Here is a 23,981-nt window from a genome sequence, read left to right as displayed (position 1 = left end):
AAAAACTTCCTAGCATTTGTTTTGAATCTATCCCCTTCCAATTTTTCCGAATGCCCTCTTGTTCTTTTATGTTTTGAAAATTTGAAGAATCTATCTCTCTCTACTTTCTCTATGCCCTTCATGATCTTGTAGGTTTCTATCATGTCTCCTCTGAGTCTCCGCTTTTCCAGGGAGAAGAGCTCCAGCCTCTCCAATCTTTCAGTGTATGAAAGGTTTTCCATGCCCTTAATCATTCGTGTCTCTCTCCTCTGGACCCTCTCAAGTATTGCCATATCCTTCTTAAGGTACGGTGACCAATACTGAACACCGTAATGGTGCGGGCGCACCATTGCCCGATACAACGGCAGGATGACTTCTTTTGTTCTGGTCGTAATACCATTTTTAATAATACCCAACATTCTGTTTGCCTTCTTCGCGGCTGCTGCGCATTGCGCCGTTGACTTCATTGTTGTATCTACCAGTACACCCAAATCTCTTTCAAGGTTACTTTCCTCTAATACTAATCCCCCCATTTGGTAGCTGAACATCGGGTTTTTTCTCCCTATATGCATGACTTTGCATTTCCCTACATTGAATTTCATCTGCCATTTATTCGCCCACTCCTCCAGTTTGTTTAGGTCCCTTTGTAGGTCCTCACACTCTTCCGTAGTTCTAACCCTTCTACAGAGTTTAGTGTCGTCCGCAAATTTTATAACTTCACAATTCGTCCCCGTTTCCAGGTCATTTATAAATATATTGAACAGCAGCGGTCCAAGTACAGACCCCTGCGGAACTCCGCTCGTGACTTTCCTCCAGCCCGAGTAGTGACCCTTCACTCCAACCCTCTGTCTCCTGCCTGCCAACCAGTGTTTGATCCATCTGTGTACGTCCCCTTCCACCCCGTGGTTCCACAGCTTCCTAAGTAGCCGCTCATGGGGTACCTTGTCAAAGGCCTTTGACGTGATTGGTCCTTAGAAACTAATGGCAAGTAATTTTATTTTTATTTTTTATGCAGTAGTTATCCTAATTGAGCTGCAAAGCAGTCAAGGCTTTGTTACCATTTGTATCTTCTTATTTTTGCGAACTTGGATTTTCAGCTCTGACATAAGTTAAATTGAAAAAAAAAAAAAAGAGAGAGAGAACTCCAGATGGTGGATGCTTGTCGACTATCGAGCCATGTTTTGAGTTAGTTTGCACTCAAAAACAAGCACATTCATCGCATTGATTAGCGATTCTATTTGACCTATTTGTTTCACCATTGTTACAATTACCCGTACATAGGGCTCCTTTTATCAAGCCGCCCTAGCGGTTTAACGCGTGTAATAGGGTACGCGAAACCGCCGGCTGCGCTATCCGCTACCGCCTCCTCTTGAGAAGGCAGTAGTTTTTGGCCAGTGCAGGGGTTAACGCATGATGAAAAGTCACGTGTGTTAACCCCGCTAGCGTGGCTTGATAAAAGGAGCCCGTAGCTTAAAGAACTTTAAATAAATAACTCTCAAATTTTATTTTTTGTTGGTTTTGCAGTTTTATAATTTCAATCATAATGTGCTGCGAAAAACATTTGCTCTATTTAGTGTGCTGGAGCTAAAAAAAAGTTTCAGAGACACCGATTTAAGTACATGCTAATGATTAGTGTGCGCTAAGGCCCAGATTCTATAAATGGCGCCAGAAATTAGGCGCCTATACTAGCATGCCTAGCCAATCTAGGTACCTAACTTAATTTTTTTAATTGGCTTAATCAGCATTGATAAATGAAAGTGCCATTAATAAACAGTAAAAATATTTACCACCCTTTACAAAGCCGTGTTAGGCTTTTTTTAAATCACCGGCGGCAGATGTATCAGCTCCAACGTTCATAGGAATTCTATGACCATCAGAGCTAATATCACTATGGCCGGTGATAAAAAAAAAATCTAACATGGCTTCCTAAAAGGGGTGTGTGTGTTAATTAGCCAGTAGGAGCCTAATTCAGTAGGAGCCTACCACTTCCAAGTAGACATCTATACCAAGGCACCTATTGACAAGTAGATATAGTTTGAGCTGAATTTTGGGCATGGTTTCACTTAGGTGCTGGTAGGCACCTACCTTAGGCGTACTCATTTAGGTCAAGAAAACCCTGGCCTAAATGGTGGTACACCTAAGTTGTTAATGCCTACCGGCACCTAAGAATGCTTAGGCACTACTAGGCATGATTCTATAAATGGTGTCTAGTGGTTGATTGACTGTGCTCAATGGCACCCAGGAGCTAGAGCCTGGATTCTATAAATGGCGCCTAATGGTGCTTACATTGTACGTGCCACTCGGCACAGTTGCCAATTAACCGCTAGGCACCGTTTATAGAATCACGCCTAGCAGTGCCTAAGAAAACTTAGACATCGCTAGGCATCCTAGATATTGGTGCCACTCCGTTAGGCCAGCTTTTCACTCACCTAATTTGACGGCACCTATGTCAGGCACTTAGCAACGCCTAAGTTGACCATGCCTATTTTCCACCTATAACCAAGCCTACTGTTTCAGATAGGGGTCATTAGGAGTCATTAGGCATGGGAAGGCGCTTCCACTTAGGTGACACTAGGCTTTCTAAGAGTTTGGTGCCAAACTGTTAAATTGTTTAATGTTATTTTTTTGATTGGCTGAAAATCGGCACGGTCAATTACCACGCTGATTATGCCAATGAAAAAAAAAAGTTACATGCAGATCCAAATCTTAGTTATCACTAGGCAGCTGCAATTAGGACACTATAGAATATAGCCTATATTCCACACAGCCCAATATATCCTATGGACTCCATGGCATTTAGGCATCCCATGGACTGCATGTGCTAACTATTAGCATGTGCTAAATCTATTAGCACACCTTAGTAAAAGTACCTTAAAGGCCTGAGAGTTTTTTTACTGAGAGCGAGTCATGCACCTGATGCTAACACAGAAGAGTTACAAATATATTTTAAAAAAATGAGTGATTTGCAATGAAGACTTTAGACCAGTGGCGTACCAAGGGGGGGAAGGGGGAGAGGCGGTCTGCTCCGGGTGGATGCCCCAAGGGGATGCACAGCTGGCCACCCTCCAGTGTTCTCCCTAGGGCAATGGTCGGCAAACTGCAGCTCGCGGCTCGTCAAAAGCAGGGGTGTCCAACCTGCTTCCCTTCCTTTCTCACTGCCCTCCCCCAAGCCACCGCTGCCATTGGGGAACAGGCCGGCGCCGTGTTCCAAGATTGTCCTGCTTCTCTTCATCGTGGGGCCGACCAACTTTCGCCACCCGACATCAATTCTGACATCGGAGAGGACGTTCTGGGCCAGCCAATCGCTGCCTGACTGGCCCGGAACGTCCTCTCTGACGTTAGAGTTGACATCGGGTGGCAAGAGTTGGTCGGCGCCGCGGGGAAGAAAAGTAGGGAGAACTCAGTGCCGGCCTGTTCCTGATGGCGGCAGTGGCAGCATGTTTCCCAATGGCGGTGGCATGGGGGAGGACAGGGATCCAGAAGGAAGGAAAGGGGGTGACATGGAGCCAGAAAGAAAGAAAGGGGGGGGGGACATGGAGCCAGAAAGAAAGAAAGGGGGCAGGGTGAAACAAAGAAAGAAAGAAAAAAATGGGGCATGGAGAGAGAGAAAGACAGACAAAGAGAAAGAAAGGGGGCATGGAGAGAGAAAGAAAGAAGGGGGCAGGGTGAAACAAAGAAAAAATTGGGGGAGGGAATGAGGTCTGGAGGAGAGGAAGCATACAGGAGGCTGAAAGAAGGGAAAAAATATTGGATGCACAATCAGAAGAATAAAGTGCAACCAGAGACTGATGAAATTACCAAACAAAGATAGGAAAAATGATTTTATTTTCAATTTAGTGATCAAAATGTGTCCATTTTGAGAATTTATATATGCTGTCTATATTTTGCACTATGGCCCCCTTTTAGTAAACCTCAATAGTGGTTATAGCGCAGGGAACCTATGAGCGTCGAGAGCAGCGTGGAGCATTCAGCTCAGTTCTCTGTGCTAAAAAACGCTATCGCGGTTTAGTAAAAAGGGAGGGGATATATTTGTCTATTTTTTAGGTGACATTGCATAAAGTCATCTGCCTTGACCTCTTTGAAAACCCGTGGAATATAAATGATAATTAACATTTTCTCTGCGTACAGTGTGCTTTGTGTTTTAAAATTTTAATATTGGTAGATCATTTTGACTTGGCCACAAAGGTAAGGGGGAGGGAGGTGAGCTGCTGAAAGACATCTAGTAATCCTTGCAGGCTTGACTGTGCAGGGAATTATTTTTGTAAAATCATGTTTTGTTATGTGACTGGCATTATTTAGACTTTAATTTCTATGAATGAATAGAATGAAAATGATATAAAATTACTTGCTTGTTTTTATGTGCGTGCGCTGAAGGAAAGTGGAGAGAGAGTGGGCTGAGGACGCTGAAGGGAAATGGGGAAGAGAGAGTGGGGAGAAGACGCTGATTTATAAATTGGCTATTGTACAGAATATTGTTTCTTTTTATACTTTAATATAATAAGTTCAATATAAAACAATTCAAGGCTTGTGTGGATGGAATCAGGTGGTTTGCGGGGATGGGGACCAAGCTTACGGGGACGGGGAGGGGACGGAGACAAATTTTTTTCCCCTGTCATTCTCTAGGCTCTGCCATGAATCGATTTCGACTACATGCAGACGAGCGGGGTGTCAGTCGGGTTGATGTAGCCATCATAGCGCAAGCGGGCACGGGCATGGCTCTCAAAAAAAATCTTAATCGTATTGCTGATTTTGGCTCTTTTGACTAATGAGTTTGCCTACCACTGCCCTAGGGCCTTTTAGCTGGGCGCTGAGCCCGGCTAATTTAGATGACCACCCAGCTGCCATCTATTATGAATCCTGCCGCTGCTCAACATTAAAAAAAAAAAAAACAACCCCCACCTCTCACCGGCTTGGCGATTTCCCACCTTAGCACATAGCGAACTCATGCTTCGGGGTTTTAAAGTGTTCATGCCAGCTTCCCTTTTCTTCCCTCAGAAACTGGAAGTTACGTTCCGGTGGTGGGGGAGGAGAAGAGAAGGCACGCACACGTTCAAGCCCCGGAGCATGAGTTCGCTAAGGCTAAGGTCAGCGACGGAGGGAAGCTAAGGGAGACAGGTCAGCGACAGAGGGAAGTTAAAACTTGTCTTGCTGCTCTTCCTTGCTGCCAGGTCCTGCCTACTTTCTGTTTCTGCGAAGGCAGGACCTGGAAACGAGGAAGGCCCGAAGCAAGGAAGAGCAGCAAGAGGTCAGCGATGGAGGGAAGCTTGCGACTCCGTCGATGGGAGAGATGGGAAGAGAAATGCTGCTGCTGCTACACCCGGGGAGGGGGGAAGAGAGATGCTGTTGCTGCACCCAAGGGGGGAGGGGGAAGAGAGATGCTGCTGCTGTACCCAATTGGTGAGGGGGCAAGAGAGAAGTGCTGCTGCTGCATCCAATTGGGGAGGGGAAGGGGGAAGAGCAGTGCTGCTGCTGCACCCAAAGGGGGAGGGGGAAGAGATATGCTGCTGCTCCTAATGGGGGAGGGGAGGGGGAAGAGAAATGTTCTGCTGCTGCACCCAATTTTTTTGGGGGAGGGGGAAGTGAAATGCTGCTGCACCCAATTGGGGAGAGAGAGAGGATAAGGAACACCAGGGAAGGGAGAGGAAAGAGATGCCAAGACCATGGGAGGAAAGGAAAGGAGCTACCAGACCATGGAAGGGGGGGGGGAGAGATATCATGGGGGAGGGGGAGGAGGCAGATGCCAGACCAGGTGGAAATAAGAAAAGAAAGGAAGGAAAGAGATGCTAGATAATGGAGTGGAAGAGGGAGATGAAAAGAGAGGAGAGAGATGCCAGGGCATGGAGGAAGGAAGGGAAACTAAAGGAGACAAAATGCCAGACCAGAGGGAAAGAAAGGAGAGGAGGTGTCAGAGCAAGAGATAGGAGGGAGATGCCAGGGCATGGGGGGAGAGAAGGAAAGGAGAAGAGAGAGATGCCAGAGCATAGAGGAGGGGGTGAAGCCAAAATGAATCATGTACAAAGGAGAGAAAGGGCACAGGATATACAGTTTATTGAAGGGACATAGAAAGAGGGAAGATGCCATATGGAACAGAGAGAGGGTGGACAGTGGATGCAAGGGGCAGAGAGAGGGTGAACAGTGGATGCAAGGAGCAGAGAGAGGGTAGACAGTAGATGGAAGGGGTAGAGAGAGAGGGCACAAGCTGGGTGGAAGGGGCAAAGAGAGGGCAGATGTTGATGGAAGGGAGAGAGGATAAACGCTGTATAGAAAGAAGAGAGCAAAGAGAAGATGATTAAAACAGAAACGACAAAAGGTAGAAAGATTTTTTTGTTGCTTTACTTAGAATCAAGTAGTATTGTAACTGTATTGATAAAATTTTATAAATAGGAAATGGAAATAAGGCAATTTTTTGGACTAAACCCTTTTCCTCAGGTCAGGACAGGATACCATAACAGTACTGTTCTGAAGAAAGATTTGGCCTCTGAAAGCTAATTGAAAAATGGATTAGTCCAATAAAATGGTATTTTCTTATTTCTCATTATTTGTTTTATTTTTATTTGTTAATTTGTAAAGTGGTGATTGTTATGTATCAGTTTTTTCAAATTTACATCTACTGTCTTTATATTTTGCACAGTATTAGAGCAGTGGTTCCCAACCGTGTTTTGGAGGACCACCAGGCCAATCGGGTTTTCAGGATAGCCCTAATGAATATGCATGGAGCAGATTTGCATGCCTCTCACTTCCATTATATGCACATTTCTCTCATGCATATTCATTAGGGCTAGCCTGAAAACCCGATTGGCCTGGTGGTCCTCCAGGACAGGGTTGGGAACCACTGTATTAGAGGACATGTGTTACTGTTTTTGTGGTGTTGTGGTGTTGCATTGTATGCAGAGTCTGGTTTCTTGGCGGTTCAGTTTAACTTTTGTCTACATATTTCTATTTTTAGTTTGTGATTATTCCATATTGGGTGAGGGTGTATCTCTGTTCTGTGTGTATGAAAAGAACATAGTTTTCAGTTGGCATTGACTGCAGGATCAATTCTGCGGGATCTGGCTTGTTTAGTTTCACAATGTATGTGTTGGTGTTCTAGTGTTCACTGCACTGTTTAAGATGCTGCCTTTTCCTAGGTACACTCTTGTGCGATATGTGGATTGTTACTAAAAATCATATTTTTCCTATAGATGGAGGGGTGTCAAAAAATGATGGGCCCCGGGTGTCACATATGCTAAGTACGCGACTGCTTTAGACCAGACCTGACCACAAGTTAGTAGAAAGAATACTTCAGCATCCAAACAGTTAATGGCAAATGCTGTACTTAAAAAAAAAAAAAAATCCTTCTGGTTTCTCATAAAGGATACCCTGCTGCTCAGAGAAAACTAGGCTGCTTTGCTTTAGTCTTGCGTGGCCAAAAGCAAAAACAGTATAATAAATCAGTAACATATATCGCCAAGAGGGGATAAGTGATGTGAATAAAAAGTCACCGAGACCTCACTATTAATCTGTGATGTGGAAAGCAGTAAACTTAACTCAAGATGGATTAGGTTAACTGATTAATATTTTAAACGTCATTGAACTGTATTGCTGGCCCTTGCTCATGTTGTTTCTGGTTTTCTTTTTATATTTTGTCTTTTTGAAGCTTATATTTAGAGGCTGTCTTATTTGATGCTTTAAAGTACTGTAAGTCCCTTAGTCCGCAATCTTCCTTAAAAAAGTAAAGCTATATGGTTGATAAACAATTGTGGGAGAGGTTTTTTGTCATTTTCCCTGCTCATGTTTTCTACTTTGGACATGGGGGTCTTGGTAAAAAAAAAAAAAGGTCTTTATTTAATAAAATACACCTCACCCACTTAGTCTGTAAAATGGTTCACATACAGATTAAACCAATGTACAAGAAGCTGCCCGTCAAGATGAATGGCAAGTCACCGGAGCATATATAATTAATTATATTTACCAGCATTTAATATATTGGAAAAAAAACAACTCCGAGATTGACAGAATTTGTTTTTATTTGACTGCTGCATTGCAATATACTTTGACAAATGGCATAATATATATTGTTCTACAAAGCAACAATATAATCAATCTCTACACTGAATATACATCAAGGATTTCATTAACTGCTGATAGCTAAATTGTAGTTTGGTCCATAATGTCTATTTATCTACGTATGCCCCATGCTATATTAAAAACCTTTAAATGACTGTAATATCAATTGCTCGTAGCTATTATAATAATTAATGGTACTGTTTTACAAATCAATATCTGAATTTTTGGTAAATTCATATTCAGCTAATGATATAATTTACATAGCAAATGAATGCAATCAAGGATAGTCCAAAATTGTCAAATCTTTAAAGGTTAAAGGGCAAATTTGTCTAAATTTCATCGTTTATGAAAGAAATATCTTTTACAATAGATGTAACCTTTTTTTTTTTTTTTGGTATTGTGCAATAAGTTTGGGGATTTACCAACTGTTTTTTCCCCCTCCTTCTGTGTCTGTGGGAATAAAAGCTTAGTAAATCTGGCCCGAGTGTGCTAATGATAATATTTCAACCAGATGTCTGAAAGATTTCAAAATGAAATGATTAGTCCCACAGTATACTTATAACAGAGTAATAAAACTAAAACAAATCACAATAATTATTCCCTTCTTGTTAACAAATGCAAATGACATCCATATTAATACTACTCTGTGTTTAAAAAAAGGAAAATGTTGCAATGTACACTATACAGTACACCTGATCTATATATGTATGCATGTTTGAGAAAGAGAGAATGAGTAAATCTATTTTATCTATCTACAGTATATGAATGTATAACCATATTTCATTATGCTGTATAATGTATATGTTTACAAATACTTATAAAAATGTCTCTCTCTCAGTGTGTACATTTCACTCATGTATGTTCATAAATATATATCCAAATCTCTCTCACACACATACAATTATAGTAGATATTTATATAAAGGGATTGGGACTTGTATACTGCCTTTTTGTAGTTTTATAACCATATTCAAGGTGGCTTACGTTCAGGTACTCAAGCAATTTCCCCATCTGCTTTGGAGGGCTCACAATCGATTTAACGTACCTGGGGCAGTGGAGGATTAAAGGGCAAATTCTATAAGAACCGCCCAAAAGTTAGGCACCTAATTAGACACTGTTCAGCGCGATTCAAGTAAAATTGGGTGCTATTTAATGAATCACACTGAGTAGAATCTATTTTGGAGACGCCCAAGAAATAGGCCAGCTCTAGGGTCAATTATAAGTTAGGCGCCTAGTTGAGCGCTTAAGCACGCTTAAGAGCAGCGATTCTGCAAGAAGGCGCCTAATATATAGCCACGCCCACACCTAACGTGCATAGCGTCTATTTTTATGAAGGCCGCCTAAATTTTTAGAGGCGCCTTGTTACAGAATCGCACTTTCTTGATTGGCGCCTATGTTTCTAGCTTAATTGAGCTTGTTATTCAATTTAGATAGGCGCCTCTATCTAGTTGGGCGCTTCCAAAATAGGTGCATAACTTTAGGCGCTGGTTACAGAATTTGGGCCTAGGTGACTTGCCCAGGGTCATAGGGAGTACTGTGGGGTTTGATCCCACAACCTCTGGGTGCCAAGGCTGTTGCTCTAACCACTGTGCCACACTTTCCTTGACACGTTTTGTTCCGTCTCACATCATTGAAACGAAAAGTGTCGAGAAACGTGCATAATAACTCATAAGTTTCATGGCTCCACATCATTCTCTTCTTGGTTGGGCTGAGAACTTTTCAGTGGCCCCCTCGTAGATAGAGATTTCTATATAGATAGGAACGTGCCTAATCTATTCTTTTCTTTTTGTAGATCCTTGTGCTTTAGTCTTAAACACCTCTTTGTACCTTTGGAAAACTCGAAGAAAGAATATACATAAAAAGGTTCAGGAACATAGCAAGTGTGGATGGCTTCATAGCAAGTTCCAGTTCACACTGCTAAATGAAACTGACAATTGTTTTCTTTTTTGCTAAAGTAGGAGACCAGTTATATTTGCTTAAAATCAATATATTAAGTACAAAACGCATCATCCTCATAGACTATCACTGAAGCTGCTGTATATATTTTATGATGTACATTCCTCCAAATCATAACTTATCTACTATTTTGAGCCAGCTCGATTACTGTAACATTGTATACTTTGCTGGTGCTCAAAAAAAAATCTTAACAGATTGCGCATTATTCAGAATGCAGTAATTTGATTGATTTTCAATCGGTAAAAGTTTGATCATATTATGCCTTTTCTCTGCGAACAGCATTGGCTGCCAGTTGAGGCCTGTGTGAAGTTTAAGCTTGGTTGATTTTGCTTCAAAGTATAAGAATAGCCTTACTGGGCCAAACCAATGGTCCATCAAGCCCAGTAGCCCATTCTCAAGGTGGCCAATCCAGGTCACTAGTACCTGGCCAAAACCCAAGGAGTAGCAACATTCCATGCTACCGATCCAGGGCAAGCAGTGGATTCCCCCATGTCTTTCTCAATAACAGACTATAGACTTTCATCTGACCTTATACCCAATTATCATGTGGATTTGTTTATATTTGTTAATTCAAAATGCTCTAGACGTTCACATGCTCTATTTGCTTTTCCATCACTTAAAGGGTATAAATTTGCCGTAAAAGATATCATCAACCTCTCTTGTTTTATCGAGCAGCAACTTGGGATAAGGATTTGAATTGTTTAGTTGCGACTTCCAGTTCTTATTAACAATTTAGGCGAGATTTAAAAACATATCTGTTAACTAGATTTTTAGACAACTGAAGTATTTCATCTAATTGTAATTCATTTTACTTTTGTAAACTGCATAAAATGTAACGGTACTGCAGCATAGAAGTTTTTTATATTATGTTATGTAAGAAGTTATCCAATCCATCTATATCAGGGATCTCAAAGTCCCTCCTTGAGGGCCGCAATCCATTTGGATTTTCAGGATTTTCCCAATGAGATCTATGTGCATGCACTGCTTTCAATGCATATTCATTGGGGAAATCCTGAAAACCCAACTGGATTGCGGCCCTCAAGGAGGGACTTTGAGATCCACGCCCTCTTCTACAAAGGTGCGCTAAGCTTTTTAGAATGCACTAAACACATGCTAAACGCTAACACGTGCATGCTATCCTATGGATGCATTAGTGGTTAGCGCACACGTTGATTTAGCGTATGCTAAATCCACGCTAAAACGCTTAGTGCGCCTTTGTAAAAGAGAGCCTTAGTATAACTTTTGAAAAGAAAAAAAAATCGGCCCAACCTTTGTTAACAAACACTTTTGTGTCCTATGCCTTATTTAGTCGCAAAAGTTTAATCGCAACTTCTCCATCTTCACTAAACACCATTTTGCTAAAACAGATATTAATGGCCATTTCCTAAATGACAACATTTTGAAAGAGGGGCTCAAATAGTACATTTGGGGGGGGTTATTTGGGGAAAAATGTTGGAGGGGACTGTTTTTTTCCAAACTCCATGTACAGGTATATACAAACTACCGAATATTCATGCTCAATTCATTTCAGCCCCGAAGAGTGGACCGAATACATTATTCATATTTGGCTTAATAGTGATTTAAATTCGAATCGAATAATCCAAGGTTTTACTGTGCTAAATCCTGAAAATAAACACTGGATCTCTGATTTTACCTTGTTTCTTTTATTATTTGTTATGTTAAAGCTCAACGCCCGTTATTCATATTCAGTTGAATAATATTTTAATTATTCATATTTATCTGAATAAAAAACAAACACAACCACAATTTGTGAACAATAAACATGATACTGGGCTAGATGGACCACTGGTCTGACCCAGTATAGCTATGTTCTTAATATTTTTCCTTCCCCCCAGTTCCTTAATTCCTTTATGCAGAATATGAAGTCTTGTCATCCATGCTGATACCAGCCAGAAATGTTGCTCGAATCCACCGAGGTTTGTTTTCTGACATTCTTCTTAACATTGCCCAGCCTTATTTGGAGTAGTAACTGAGATTTGTGCAGTTGTGCTTGACACTGATGGGTATTTTCAAAATGTTACATGAGAAAAAAAGGTTTGCTGTCAGTCACCTTAGCAATTCAGCTATGCAAGCAATTACTGTTTGTTAAAAGTTTACATGTGAAATGAAGCCAGAATTTAAAGATGCATTATCCTTCTGCTACGACTGGAATCAGAACTATGGGGAGATAAGGCGGAAAGCACGTTTATAATTACATGTTCTAGTGCGCTCTTGTTCTAGAGGATAACAATCTGTTTAAAAGGTATTTTGATTTCAGATGAAAAGAGGAGTACGAGACACAGCCATCCTGTGAAGATTAATTCAGGCTTTAGGGATGGGAGCAGAAAAATCAAGGTACAGGAATGCACTGAAATATGCTAGCTAAATCCAAATAAATTGAACGATGTGTGTTTATTTTCTCTCTTGGGATCGCTAATGTGTCTATCCAGAGACAAAGCTGGGCACGCAAAATAATACGTTGAGAGAGACTCCATTTCTAGGCAGATTTGTGACTTTTTTAAGCTTAAAGGTAATATGTAGAAATAAAACATAAACATAAAGGAAAAAAAATAATACTTTTTTTTTTTGGGGGGGGGTTAATTTACCCCCTTTTATGAAGCCACATCAGGCTTTTTTATCGCTGGCCGCGGCAGTATTCGCTATGACGCTCATAGGAATTCTAGGAGTATTGGAGCTAATAGCGCCGTGGCCAGCAATAAAAAAAAAAGCCTAACGCGGCTTCGTAAAAGGAGCTCTTAATGTAGTTTATGATTAGCTTTCGAAGGTAACCCCCTTCTTCCTCAGATCAGAAATTAAAATCTTTTTCTATTTAGGTTTTATTTGCCTTTTTCAACACCCACACTTTCCAGTGTGCATCTGGAACCACAAATGAACTGGTTACCTGTATTATCTTTTCCTCAGAATGAATTTCAATTCATTGGTTTTCATATTATCATTTATAGTTAAAGTTGTACAAATGTGATAGCATTTAAAACCCTTTTCAAGTTGAGGGAAATATTTTATGCATCAAACCAATGAAGAATCCTAAGTTATTCTACAGTCTGTATTTCAACTTAGGAGTTAAGTTTGGAATTTTTTTTTTACTCATTCATTTCTTAAAGCCAAAGGATGAACAGAATAAAAAGATATATTTATATCCTTGTCTGCAGAGCTGTGCATCAGATGTAAATATAAAGACAGGTAGCTGGTTTTAAAGACAAAAGTCAGTCTTTTGAATCCTACATCGCATTAAAGAGCTATCAGTGCTTGGGAAAGGGTGACATTTTAATTTTATATGAATTTAAAGGAAGGAACTGGGATACCAGTTAACAAAACCCTTAAAGGTATGCAGGTCTTCAGCAAAATGCATTTATTTGAAGGAGGTAAGGATGTGCAGGTTGTAGCTCTGGTTAATTTAATATTGTCAGGTATTACACTGTTTCCCTCTATTTGCCCTCTAGTGTTTATGCTAAATTACAGTATGCAAAGCAGATTCATTTGAGAATCAGGTGTTTTTGGCAAGTGAATTTATTAAAGAGTATTTTTAAGTTCTTTTTTTCCCCCACTCTTTCTGCTCTTGCAGAGGTCAACCAACTCATCAACTTTCCAGCATACAAACAAAAAATAAGCAGAATATATTTTATAGGTGATCCCCTCCCCCCCAATAAAGACCCTGTGGAGAACAACATTGATAATCAAAGTATTCCAGCATTACAACACTCATATTAAACCATGGATTTTAGGGGATGCAAACAAACCACGGCCGTATAAGTGATTTCTTTTAATTTTAATAATCCTCTTCCTACACTGAGCATTGCCGCTGTCTTTGTCAAAGTGAATGACAACAATTTGGCCCAACTCTCTCCAAGCCACACTCAGCAGTGACAGGCAAATTATCAGAGGCCCTGCACTCCTTATTATCAGAGGAGAAGTCATCACGGGGACGCGTGGAGGATCCCTCTCCCCTGTCACTATTTGTCAGTGGGACAAGGGCCACTGCTATGGGTAGCTGACAGGTAATTTCAACAATAACAATTACTCCTATTACTGGTGTCATAAACAATTCACCCAAGGCTTGACAATAGCAAAGCTTTATAATTCAATGCCATATAAATAAATGCCAGCAGGTAACAAGTAATTTAGCTCCAATCAAGCCTTGGCCCTACCATTAATATTGTTATGGTAAGAAAAAGAAAATTGAAAAAAAAAAAAAAATTCAATATGTTAATGAATTAATATGGGTTCAAAAGCTAGACAAGTGGAAGGAAGGGACAATTACTGCTGCTCCAGATTCAGAAAAATATTTGTGTTTGGACTGAATTACAATGACTTTTCGACATGAGGGCATGCATATCTGCTACATTTGATATGTTACACCTGGATACAGTATTGGCTTTTTATGTTCTGTTTACTATATATGAATTATAGACCATTAATAATAACTTCTATGCACACCTAATTTCCTTTTTGTGTTGGCCACTATTATATTTGCACTAGAAAATGACATGGGGACAAATATTCCCTGTCCCTGCAGGATCTCTCTAAACCCATCCTGTGCCCACAAGTCCTGCCCCATTCCTGCAAGCTCTGCCCTCATCTACACAAGCCTCAAACACTTTGAAAGCATAAGTGTTTGAGGCTTGTGCGGTTAAGGCAGAGCTTGCAGGAATGGGTCAGCGACAAGGACAGCACTTGCGGGAATGGGACAGGGATATTGAGATCCCGCGGAGACGGGGGCAAATTTGTCCCCGTGCCAATCTCTAATTTTCACCCCAATAGATGGTATTAAAAATAGATTTCCTCCTTTCTCTTTCCACAAATCAAAATCAATACTTTAGCCTATTTATGTCCGGGATCAAAAGTGATGCTATTTAATTGAAATAATAATTTTTAAAGTTGCAAAAAAGGGAAGAGTATTATTGCCTGCCTTGAACTCGGTAGCTTGAAGGATCAGGCAAAGAACTTCTTAATAAAACCCTATTTGCGATCTGAGTATTTGTCCAGTAAGACAATGTGCCATCAGCCTGACAGCAGTAAAAGAATTTGAAAATCTCTAATTAGGAGAGCTGCAGAGCAATTAACACATGTCAAATTTCACTTCATCAAGTGCCAGTCTAATTTTCCCACTAAAAATTAATGGACTTTTTTTTTTTTGTATGTGTGTGTCCCCTCAAGGCAATGTTGATTCAAATCTGCTCAAGATGCAGCGTTGCACAGCTAAGCAACTTCTTGATTACAACCCGCCACACTTCTAACTGCTTTCATTCTCACTGCCATAGATACTTTGTCAACAGTCAAATTACACCATGCTGATAACAATGCGTAATGGTGCTCCTTGGAGAAGGCCCCCCTTGTCATGGTACAGGGCTTCAGAAAAAATAAATGCACAGCTCCTCCGAGAGACAGGAGACAACCGACTAAAACAAAGCAAAGAAAAACAAAAACAAAACAAAAGGAAGCTTGGAGGACTCCTTGATTGGAAATGTAAGTTGCATGCTTGACTTTTAGTTATAACAATGTTGCAGGCTAATAACAACCCTGGGTAGGAAAATATTTCCAGCCTGCAATTTGTCAGCCTTTACAGCACAAAGATGCTTTCAATATATATAGATATAGATAAATAGATAGATATCGAGAGAGAGAGAATGAAGTTATCGTATGTGGGCTACCATTAACTCATGCTTTTTTACTGTTAACCCTAATTTTTAGTAACTAGGACTTATTGCATAAAATAGACCCTGTGCTAAAACCACATGAGTAAGTGATAAAATAACATATATAAACATTAGCTTGCATTGATAACTATGCCGCTCTATGTATACATATCTATATATATTTAAATTCATATAGGGCCTCTTTAGCAAAAGCATTTAGCATGGGCCACTGCAGTAACTGCCCCAAAGCCCATTGGGATTTAGAGGGCTTCAGGGCCGTTGCCACACGTCAGCTACTAGCACGGCTTTGTAAAATCAGGGGGGGGGAGGGGGGTTAGTGAGAGATACAGAGAGTGAATTCAAAAATGTTAAAGGTCTTGTTTTTTTTTTTAAGTAGCAATAAGAAACAGTGCTAATCCAATTTGATTTCAGAAGCAAGAGCTTCTTAAATCCTCTAAATATCATGTCCACATCAGATATAATAGTAATTCTGTTTGAGCGACGCATGTTTTGGAAAATACACAGTGCGCACATTTAACTGTGCCTTTCATGCTTGGCGCTCGCAAAGTCTGATCCAGTAAAAGCCCCTGAATCTCACACAAATTTTTTTTTTTTTTAATGGCAACTGAGTTTTAAAATCAAATTTCAAATCCAGCACATATGAGGGGGTGCTGAAAAGTTCTCAGCCCAATCAAGAAGAGAATGGCGTGGATATGGTTCAATCAATGATCTGAAACAATGTCAAAACATAGAATTTTGTTTCTGCACATTGATACTTAATAAAATAAGATAACACTCTTTTCAGCTATAGTGACAAAATGACGCTCAGAATTTAGAAAGCTGGTTGGGTTGAGAACTTTTCAGCACCCATTTCGTGTATGTGTGTGTATCTATAGGTATAAATCTTCGTATTTTATACACTCACAGCATACTGAAAAACAGGGCAGAGTACTGTTTTTTTATGCCTGTGGCTAAATTGGTGCTATCCAGGGCTCTGAAAATCTGAAATTAAGTTAAAGGTTTTGAGATTGTATCTCTACAGTCTCTGGAACTAGTGATGGTGAACTCTGTTACATCTGCTTCAGCCTCTGTGTTAAAAGGTGACATGAAATGTTCCATCAGAGTCACTCCTCATGTTGACTGTTCATGGTACAGTATTTATTTAAACTCTCAGTAAATTCTTTTATCTCATATAATTTGCTTATTCATTTTTTTTTTTCCTTTTAGCAACACTCATTATTCATCTTGTTTTCTCTCCCTCTCTTCTACCGTGGTTTACATAATGAAGCCAATGTCCCACTTCAAACAACATTTGTAAGGAAAATATTTAGGTTTCTCTTTCTTAAGCCCAGTTGTCCTTTCCTCGCAGATATAGGCAAGTCTGCTCTTAAGCAATTTGGCTAATCCAATTAGAAGGGCCTGGTTTCTTTCATTAAACTGGTCCTCCAAAGTCCTTGGCTGCTTTTAAAAAAATGAATACATTGCTCAAAGAAAAAAAAAAGAGAGAGAGAGAAAGTAGCAAAACAGCTTCATACTTCCATGAAGCATTTGCCGGAAACATGTTCCACCAGAGCGACTGGAGTCTGAGAGGACAGCATATCCAGGATCGTAATACATGTCCTGTTGAAGCTTAGCAAGTCTAACAAAATGGCCAAATGACATTTCTGGAAAGAGAGAGAGAGAGAGAGAGAGAAAAAAAAAAAGGAAAGAAGCCTTATCATGCAATCAAATTCACCATTTAATCCATTTTACCTTCAGTAGGTTGCTGGTGTTTTTTGAAATGCTAAACAAACAATACATAATGCATCCCTCATCAGCCAAAAGCAGGAAGACTCTGCTGGAATAACAGGCAACATATTCAATTTTCCTAACAGAAGACAGTTCATTAAGCTGTGCCACATCAAATAAAAGTTTAATTTCTCCAGCATCAGAGTTGCAATGAAAGCTATTGAGAAAGATGAGCCATATGGTACTTCTATCAGCAAACCCATATTGCTTATTCCCCCAAAGTTCTCTAATTCTGCTCCCCAGACCTGCGTAATATAGATAATGTGCTCTGAGCGCAGCAACCATGAGCTATCTGGTGTACATTTCTAATACTGTATTTAATGGGAAATAATGAATCATAACAGGCTGGAGAGAATGGCTTTTGCTAGCCTATATCTCAGCTGCAATTTCGTTATTCTCTGCCTAAGATACTGTTTGCCCTTTTTCAAAGAACAGCAGTTGAACCTAATTATGCCGCTTCATATACAGACTAGAGGAAAATCCAGAAAATGATAGCAAGTTGCAGTTAACTCTTTGATTCCTGCTTGTCACATTTTGTCCCCGGGTTTCAGCAGACCCGTCAGCCTGTGACGGTATCTGATTCTGACAACCCCAAGATTTTACAGAAGGTGAAATGACAGCGTATAGTGTATCCCCGCACACTATGCCCTAACTCCCACGTGCATCTAAAGATTCCCAAATCAGCTTTAGGTTAGGAAGATTAAACTCTTTGCAGGATATAATGCTTGCTTCGGGTTGCAATATATTACGAAAGCGACGCAGATGCTTGAATTTAGTAAAGCAAATTGTTGGAGACTCACTAAACTCAAAGGTCTGATTTTTAAAATATTTATAACTTGTATCCCTAAAAGACTGTAGCATAGAGTTCCTGAAATATTTACAGAACCATTTTGTAAGATAAAAAAAAAACAGACAGTATTTTTCTCATTTTCTTCTCCTTTGTTTTATATTCTTCGATGCTCTGGTAGGAGCTTTTTTGGTACTTGTTTCTTCACAGAACTACTTTTCGGGTTTGAAGTTATACAGCTTAACTGTAGTCTCTGGGAAAAGTTTCATACCTCTTAGGGCAAGGATGTTATTCTGATTTGGCTCATTAACACTAAGATTGTTTTCTTCTCTTTTTGTGTTTTAAATCCCAGTTATCAATATTTTATTTATATTGAACTAATTTACATTACGTTCAAGTGTTGCTGCTTCTCTGTACAGCGTTTTTTTCTGGCTCTGGCCATTGATGAACCTAAAACAATTGAGTGATTAAAAGTGAAAAAAAAAAAAAGCAGTTTTGGAGGAAAAAAAGAACATGTTTTATTTTGTGACTGAATTAATAGTATTTAGTCACTTGTTTTTCCTTGTAAACATGAACTGTTTTGATCCTTAAGTGTTCAATCCCCTATTCCCTTAAACACTTTACAGCACGGATTTTCAGTATAAAGATGTTTTGTTTTTTTTAACATGGCTGGAAAGTTAACATCCAAAGTGAAACATTATATGCGTTTACTTCATGCACAGAACAGATAACCTATCAAAAGAGTGAAGCAAAGTAATAGTAATCATTATAATAAAAATCCAACTTAGAACAGTACAGAAAAATAACAAAAAAAACCAATCATACTAATTAAATTTCATGAATGGCCTAAAACAAAGGTTGTAACAGGTTTCTGAAACAGTGCAAGTGACCTCCCCATGTTCAAACCGCTCCCACTGACAATGGCCTACTGCAATGTGCAACAAGCCCCAGGATAAAAAGGTGCTTTTTTGGTTACCATTTTATCAAAGCTGTTCATCTTCTAGCTGCAGGCAGCATTTTGCTGTGGCGCTGCAGATATTTCTCTGTCCAGGCTCCTTTGTTTGTGCATCTCATTTGCATACATTTGTCTCCAGCTGAGGGTGCTTTCAGCTCATTAAGGCCTCCCCTTACATTATTTCATAAGCCAGCTGCTAGGAGGGATTTCACCTGTGGTGACTGAGAAAAGAGGGGTGAAAAAAACAAATTCTTCATAAAAAGGAAATCTTCTGACTCTCTTCTCCCTGTAAATGGGCATCATTTGTGTTAAACAGCCTCTTGTCATGATAGATGCCTTCAAGGGTCAGGGGTTAAAGTTGATCTGAAGGTCAGCAGTAAAACAACAGACAAACCAGACGCCAAACTGGTTCCTTAGCTGTCAGTGGGAGAACTGGTACAACTAGGTCTTGAACCTTTTTTTTTTTCCAGCTTCAGATAAACTGAGGATGAATCTGGGATCAGCTAGACCGCAGGTGAAGACACACACACACACACATATTCACACATGCACACAGAAATAACACAGCACCTATCTACTTGAATATCTAAAAATAACGGGGAGACGAGTTTGCTCTCAGTGCCGTAAGCCTGTTTTCATTGTTTCAAGAATTAATTCTACTTATTTCTTTAAGGTGTGTCAGCTCACTACCTAAACCTGTTTTAGTGACAAGATGAATAAAACTTTTATGGCTCATAAAATAGAACCATCCATCTCAATGTTCTATGTGGTACTTTTCCTGACAGACCGATGTAGGCCTCTGCTGGGATCGGCTTACATAAGGAACCTACTGTTGCTATGGAGTGTATCATGTCCGAACAGAAAATTATTTTTGATTGGCAAATAGAGCTCAGCAGAAATGATAAAGAAAAGCATAGCAGCCACATTGTCATGCCTCGAAACAGTTCTCAGGGCTGCATATCTCCTTCCAGAAAAAGTTTCTTATTTCTAGAAAGTGATGTTCTCGCATTCATAAGAAATAAAAGCAAGTGACCTGCACACAGGGAAATGAATATGTAGTTTCTCTGCCCATCTCTGTGGATGTCATTTGTCTGTGCTCAGTATTCATTTCTGCAAAGGAGAGCTAAATTTCCTTAGTGGACTGCACCATCTATTTTGCAATAAAAAGGCATATCATTCCACGTAAACATTGCATTTTCACTTGCTGTTCACTTCTTTTCTATAGCCCCTTTAATTCTTAAGCATGCTGAAGAATTACAAGTTATACTTACTGTGCTTATGGGTCCGTGCAGTGACTTCTCCACCTTTTCCTTTTTTTCTTGTGGGGAGGGAGAGACCATGCCAGTTTGGCACTGTGGCTTTATGTACCATGCAGCAGCATTTACTGAATGCAACCTTCGTTCCTCAGGTGATTTGAATCTCTGACTATAACTGAGCTAAAAGACATGTGTAAACAAATATTTACTTTGTATATTTTATTTAACATTGATCCACAAGTTTCTCAATCACAGTCCCTTCCTCCCCCCCCCCCCAGCTCTGGAACTTCCTGCCTATTTACATCAGGGAGGAAACCACACTAAACAGATTTAAAGGCTGCCTCAAATGTTTTCTTTTTAAGGGTGCATTTGAAAACTATGATTAGAGTGTTAGTACCACTAAGTTCACTTGCCTAACTATCAAGGCTCCCTAATTCTTTTCCTCAGCCCTCCTTTTGTTCATCCCTTAAATGTCTCCTTTACTTTAAAATTGTAGTTCCCCCCCTCTTTTCCAACTTGTCTCTAGTTAGTCTAGTTTTGGTGAATGTTCAGATGTACGTTTTTGGTTTTTTAAAATTTGGTGTCCCCATTTTAAACGATGTACATCGCTTAGAAATTATAATAAGCGTTCAATCCAATTTGAAATAAAACTTGAAACTTGAAAATGCTAGTTCAAAAATGCACACCTTGTTTTTCCATGTGCTTTTTCTATAGAATATTTGTTACTTTTGCCATGAAGACAGAACTAAAAAACTTTTCTTCAGTTTAAATTCTCATATTATCCTTTTTCTCTCCCTCTAAAACACATTTTTAATGAGCACATATTCTGTAGTTTTACTTGTTTAACCTAAAAAATATAAAAATAGCAGATATAAACAATTTATTGAGGGTACCTCTGCTGTTTTTCTGCTTTTTATGTTGGTTCCAGTATAATTGTTAATTTGTCTATGTGGTTGAATAGTTAAAAATGTTAACTGCTAGCCATGCACCCTGCCTCCCACTCATATCTGTCTCTGTTTATGGAATGGGCCCTAGTTTCCTCCTTCCCTTGTTCTGCTCCAGGTCTTCAGGTCACGAGACTGTAAATACACACAGCACTGCCCCAGCCCATAAATCTGAGCAAAGGGCAAGCGTATATATTCAGATTAGCAATGTGGAAAAAAAAAAAAGAGAGAGAACAAACAGGGTCTGTAATGCATCAGACACTTTCCTAGAAACAAAACTGGAAATGCCAAAAAACCTTCTAAGCAACCTCCTTGGGAAAGAAATTCTCTCATCACCTCCTAATATTTACATCCCCATAGATGATCCCCAATTTAGGAATAAGCTGGTTTTATTCTTATGTAGAAATTGCCTTATGTTGTTCTTATCAGCTATAAGTGGTCAAATTAGAAAGAAAAAATGATTCCATTGTTAATGCATACATTTACATCATGAACATATTATATTTTTTTGTGAATTTTTTTAAACCATTTTTCACAAATTTTTACATGAATTTTTACTTTTGTCACTTTTCAGTTCCAAGGCCTCAAAATAAATAACATTATTACTCACATCACCAATTTTGAAGAAATATTGCTGTATTAAATGGGAACAGTGCTAATATTAGCCAAGTGATATATGGAATACTACATACCTTTCAGCCTTCACTGCCTCGGGTAATCCTAGGATCATCCAAATCTTTTTCTTGGGGCCTCTAGTTAAAATAAAAAAGAAGACCCTCTAGGCAATATGATCTTCTCCCTAGAAGATACTAAGTAATATAATGTTGAGATCAAGATAGGTATTCTTGTACTGAATAAGGAAGCAAAGAGAACAAGGCTAGAATTAGATTTTCTGAATCACCAGGGATGTGTCTTGATGCCCTCATATAGAACCTGGCAGACTGGATTTAAGCAAAGCTAGTCGAACAGAAATATCTCCAATGTACAAAGCACTACAGGGGGAAAAAAAGAATCTTCTTTAGGTTTGTGTTACTGACCTTTTCTGTTTTCATCATTCATCTGCCTTCCCTCCTTTCTTCTTATCTCCTGTGAATGGAACCTGCTGTTAGAAAGCTTTCCTTTTTCACTTTAGTTCAGGTGAGGTGTAACATAGTACAGATGTGACAATGATAGAACCCATTATGCTGAGGAGCTTTTCCCTGCTCCAGTAGAAATTCAAGTGAAATCTGCAATCAGTTGACAGACCAGGAAAAAAAAAAACACATGCCAAAAAAAGAGTAATTATTTGCAGTGTTCCCCTCCTCCCTGGATGACATAAAACAATTGTATATGAAATGTCTGTGGTACTGATGGATATTAGAATTAAAGATTCTTGCATCAAACCAGTTTGTTTGTTGCTTTGGCTCAGGTCATTGAGATCTGACTGAATTTTCTTCACAAGGAAATGCACTACACTACAGGACGACGAGTTCCTTTTCCTTTCTCTCCTTCTCATTTTAAAATGGACCAAATTGAGAGATGAGCAGTTTATGTGGTCAGTTGTCTCAGTTTTACAGATGCAAATCATCTTGGGAAAACATTCACCTTCCTTAAAAAAAAAAAAATCTGAAAGTGTGAGATGTTCATTTCATTTGAAGTTTGAAACAAAATATCTTTGTGATCATAAACATGGGCAATATCTGTGGTAAAATGTAGGGTTTTCCTTTTTGGTATGTGTATTATCTTTATTTTTATTTATACATTTTTAAATTTATTTTACAAGGGGCCACAGTGTATTTTTAAATGTATTTTACAAGGGGAAAACTGTGCATATGGATAGCCCCAGCCAGCCCTGGGTAATTCTGTAGGATCAAGATCTTCCTACCTAACGAGCAGAAACATTATGGGGAAGGGGGTGGGTGGGTGGGTAATAAAACCTCCCACATAATGGGAAAACAATTAAGAGTTGTTCAGAAAATATATTTCACTGTAGTACAGATGAAAATGTACCAAGACAGTGGACAAAGGACTCACTACAAGGAAGCAAACCAGCACCCTGCACTCGCCTTCTTCCCCTTCAGCCCGCTTTCGACGCTTCAGGCCGGTCTGTCAGTGTCTCTGCTATCTTCACAGCAAATAGAGGTTGAAGAAATAACAGAGGCATTCACCCCAAACTCTTTAGTCCAAAACCCTTCACTGCAGAGATCAAGACAGGGTACAAACAGCTGATTGCAGCATTTCAGTGCCTTCACGGCTCAGTTCAGCCGAGGCTACACTGGTCTGACCAGGTTTCTGTAGTGGATAGTTTGGAAGGAGTACATCAGTCAGTCCCTCAACTATGAGGTTTGGAATAATTTGTATTATGCTGAACCAGATTTAGAATATTCTTCCACAAAAAAAAAAAAAAATCTGACTGAGGTTATTACTACCATCTCATGCAGGTATATGCATTGAATCTCACTGTTTGAAATCCTAATTAAAATCTTCTCGGGAACAAAGCACTCTGTTCACGATTTACAGTACTTTCCAATAATATGTCAGGAACAAACACAATGACATACAGCAATTCACCTCGATTTGTGCATTAGGAATTTGTACAATGAAGAGACGTTTGGTGGCTAGGACAAAATTCAGCACA

The 23,981-nt window shown here is 39.5% G+C and overlaps 1 long non-coding RNA gene across 4 annotated transcripts in view; it reads right to left on the bottom strand.

Annotated features, from left to right (window-relative positions):
- The window catches only part of LOC117357617, a 30,240-nt gene extending 7,639 nt beyond the window's left edge, over window positions 1-22,601 (bottom strand). Inside the window, exons 1-5 of one of the 4 annotated variants that reach the window (XR_004538835.1) lie at window positions 22,402-22,600; window positions 22,057-22,173; window positions 20,436-20,600; window positions 19,186-19,385; window positions 16,772-17,298 (exon numbers count right to left, since the gene is read on the bottom strand). This is a non-coding gene — a long non-coding RNA (uncharacterized LOC117357617). Of the gene's footprint in view, window positions 1-16,771; window positions 17,299-18,796; window positions 19,386-20,435; window positions 20,601-22,056; window positions 22,174-22,401 lie in introns of those variants that run through there. The other 3 variants (XR_004538836.1, XR_004538833.1, XR_004538834.1) reach the window with 3 other exon arrangements.
- Between the last annotated feature and the right edge of the window lie 1,380 nt (window positions 22,602-23,981).

This window comes from Geotrypetes seraphini, chromosome 3, assembly GCF_902459505.1.
Source record: "Geotrypetes seraphini chromosome 3, aGeoSer1.1, whole genome shotgun sequence".
NCBI lineage: Eukaryota > Metazoa > Chordata > Amphibia > Gymnophiona > Dermophiidae > Geotrypetes > Geotrypetes seraphini.
Note: the sequence above shows the minus strand (reverse complement) of the source record. Positions and strands in the feature narration are given on the sequence as shown.